At 48.2% G+C, this 3536-nt stretch overlaps 1 protein-coding gene across 3 annotated transcripts in view; it reads right to left on the bottom strand.

Moving 5' to 3' along the window:
- Positions 1 to 714, bottom strand: part of PDCD6 (programmed cell death 6) — a 7176-nt gene extending 6462 nt beyond the window's left edge. For 2 of the 3 annotated variants that reach the window (XM_010146998.1, XM_010146999.1), the window contains exon 1: positions 651 to 714. The gene's annotated coding sequence lies outside the window, so the exon portion shown is untranslated. The remainder of the gene's footprint in view (positions 1 to 650) is intronic. The other variant, XM_010147001.1, reaches the window with a different exon arrangement.
- Between the last annotated feature and the right edge of the window lie 2822 nt (positions 715 to 3536).

The following is a 3536-nucleotide window of genomic DNA, read 5'->3' as shown; positions in this document are numbered from 1 at the left end:
GGGGGGGGGGGGGGGGGGAGGAAATTGAAATTACCATCTTCAACTCCTGCACCAGACTGTATGAAAAGATTTTGTGTGCAATAAAAAGGCTGGTTGTAAACAGCTGATCTTTGTCCGGGTTATACACTGATCCTGGTTAAAAAACAAGGGTTCAGCACTGATGAGCGAGGATTATATACCTCACCGGTTCATGTTTTCTACAAAACAGAGCTGGAAAAAGTAAAGGCCCATGCCTTCATTCCCCAGAACACAAATCTGTAGTGTTTACAATAAAACCTACTCAGTTTATAATGCATCGATATTAACATGCACCAAACCCAGAAAGTGTCCCTTGAAAAATAATAACAATAACAATAAAAACAACAACAATAATAAACAAAAAAAGCCTCAAACAGCCAGCCCATAAACAAGCCAGGAACAATGGGCTCAGCAAAAAACCCCCACCCCTAAATCAGTAACAAAATCAGGAGGGCTGTCTTACTTCTTTCCCTCCCCTTCAGCCCTTTGCTGTGGATTAGAGAGTGTTAATCGGTGGTAGGAATATTCCCTCACCCCCCAGTCACAGAATTCTTGCATCAGGTAACCAGTCTCACGTGAAATTTCACATCAGGTTTACAAAGAGCCACCTCCCCGCTCGCTGACAAACTTACCATTGGATAACGCCTGCTGAAGTTCATTATCGGATATTATTCCACTCCTGTCCTTATCAACCCTGGGGGAGGAAAGTAAGAGTCTGAGACGAGCAGGTTCCCCTTACAAGAGACTACAACATCCTGGTTCTTACTCCCCAGGGAAGATGAATCTTTCCAGGCAAAAGTCACCAACTGGATTTTACCTGGTAAGCCATGTACAGGTACTGCAAACTAAAGGCTTCACTCACGCGGAGGAGACGTTCTGGAAGCCGGCAAAAGCCCCAAAGCAGACTGCCAGACGCGCTTAGGAGCGAAGAGACACACACAAACGCATGCTGCCGACAAAACAGCCTGGGCAGAAGCCACGCAACCAAGTATTCGCGTGTATTTATTTATTTCTAAACCAAGAGCAGAGCACACCGCGCTGGTTAAATCCACAAAATGCCTAACGTCCCGATACGGAGTTGTTTGGCACCCAGTGCCCCTCAGCAGGACACTGGCAGTGTAGGGACAGCTCTAACCTAACCACTGCGAGCACTGAAGGGATCTACAGGGAATCCAACCGCAGGGCCCTGACCCCTTTCAGAAAGGTTCGGAAAGTGAGAAAGCACAGGCTGGTGCCAGCTCCCACTAAGCCTTCAGTCTGTTGTCTCAGAGAATGAAGGTCTATCCCAGAATGAATGAACTAAGTAATTTTTCCCCAAATAAAGCAGGGCGATGCCTTCTTTAGAAGGATATCCGAAAGCGGCGGTGACTTCCCTCCATTTCATACCAGGACCTTCCCCTTGACACTGACAAGGTTTTATTTCCCTCTCAGTTGCCACCATTCTAGAGCAGCATCACGCTCAGCTGATCCCTCTGCGGAAGCTGGTTTATTTCCTTCAGTCCTCCTTGTCTTTTTCTAACCCTTTTCAGTTCATTCTACTAGATCCAATCTCAAAAGTTATATAAGCCACATAAAATATTCAGATTGCAAGCACAAGTTGCACAGACTGTAACAGTAAAAAGATACTCCCCTTTTTCACTCTCCCATTTCTTTTGTAGCTGTTCCCAAGGTGTTTGATCTTTCATGAGCTGCTGCTAAGCGCTAGCCTGTATTTTCATGAACGTGTGTTATGACCTACTTATCTCGCTCCTGAGTGCCATCAGCCCGCTCGGAGCACATTCCCTTTATATACAGCATGATGCAAAGTTAGTGGGCCTGCCTTACAGACAGCAGGTATCTAGTCTGGATTTCATCCGACCATCATATGGTGATCGTTATCCGTCTGCAACAGGGCTGATAAGGGGCTCCTGCAAGTCTTCACAGGCCTTGCTCACAGCTGGAACCAGCAAACTCCATCTCACCAGTCAGCCTCTTTTCCCCCCGTTGCTCCTGAACGTACTGAATAAAGATCCCGGACAGCCCTGTCCGTCACCGTGGCAGATGACCACATATGCTTCTTTGTGGCGAATTACTTATCCACAGGGCCCTCCCTTTCATAGAATCATATAATCACAGAATGGTTTGGGTTGGAAGGGACCTTAAAAGTTCCAAGTCTAGTTCCAACCCCCCTGCCATGGGTTTCCAGTTCTACTCCCACCCCCCCTGCCATGGGCAGGGTCCACTAGACCAGGTTGCTCAAAGCCTCATCCAGCCTGGCCTTGAACACTTCCAGGGATGGGGCATCCACAGCTTCTCTGGGCAACCTGTTCCAGTGCCTCACCACCCTCTCAAGGAAGAACTTCTTCCTGATATCCAATCTAAACCTCCCCACTTTCAATTTAAACCCGTTACCCCTTGTCCTGTCACTACAGGCCCTTGTAAAAAGTCCCCCCCAGCTTCCTTGTAGCCCCTTCAGGTACTGGAAGGCTGCAATGAGGTCTTCCCACAGCCTTCTCTTCATTCTACCTATACTGGGTTTCTTCAACAGCCTTTGATGTTTCTGTATGTTGAGAGTCTCCGGAAACTACACAGGTTACATCAGTTGCACTAGTTCTAGCCATATCCATACCCTATCCTTGCCAAAGGTATTCCAAGACTTACGGTTTGCCAGGCGGGCACACTTTCAACAAAAGCCATGCGACTCTCCTTACTAGCTCTGTGATGTAAAATGGTTTCTGCTGGTTGGCTGGTCCAGAAGCCAGACTGTTAATCTGTTTCTTTCCAGACCGTTTAAAAACAGAAACAGCATCACATGCCTCCTCCCAGTTCTCGGATGAAGCAGTTTTCCAGAAGGCTGGGTAGGTAAGCTGCCACATTCCTGAGTCACTCGTGAGTTACTAAGTAAATACTCGTCGGTTTTAGCAATTTATTACTGTCTGTCTACTCCTTAACCTCTTCTTGCTGTCACCTGAGTCAGGACAGATCCCCTGCCCCCCCAGGTTTCCTCGGTGTGACACAAGTGTGAAGAACTCCCTTTAGGTTGTTACTGTTACGACCTTGATGCTGCATACAGCACGCTTTTTGTTTTTAACACGGGCCGGCGAACGCCTTCGCAGGCTCCTGCTCCGGATGTATTCCAGAGAACGTTTATTGTTAGTTTGCAAGTTCTCCATTCGGCATTTATCAGATTCCTTTTTACAAGCCTTCCTGTACACTGACCCTCCCGACTTTACAATCCTTTCTGGATTCTCAGGTCAAAAATGCCTTTAGCGTTTTCAAGGTTACCTTCTTCAAGGCCAGGCTGAATGAGGTTTTGAGCAACCTGGTCTAGTGGAAGGTGTCCCTGCCCATGGCAGGGGGGTGGGAACTGGATGGTCTTTAAGGTCCCTTCCAACCCAAACCGTTCTACGGTTCTCCCTCCCACTACCCCCTTCCCCTGCTTTGACACACACCCATGATTGCTCCTCCCCACCCCTTTCCTCAGGCTCCCCCCAGATTCCCCCCGCAGGGATACAGCCGCGAGGCGGAACCGCCCCGCA

Source organism: Eurypyga helias, unplaced genomic scaffold (assembly GCF_000690775.1).
Source record: "Eurypyga helias isolate BGI_N326 unplaced genomic scaffold, ASM69077v1 scaffold32422, whole genome shotgun sequence".
Taxonomy (NCBI): domain Eukaryota; kingdom Metazoa; phylum Chordata; class Aves; order Eurypygiformes; family Eurypygidae; genus Eurypyga; species Eurypyga helias.
Note: the sequence above shows the minus strand (reverse complement) of the source record. Positions and strands in the feature narration are given on the sequence as shown.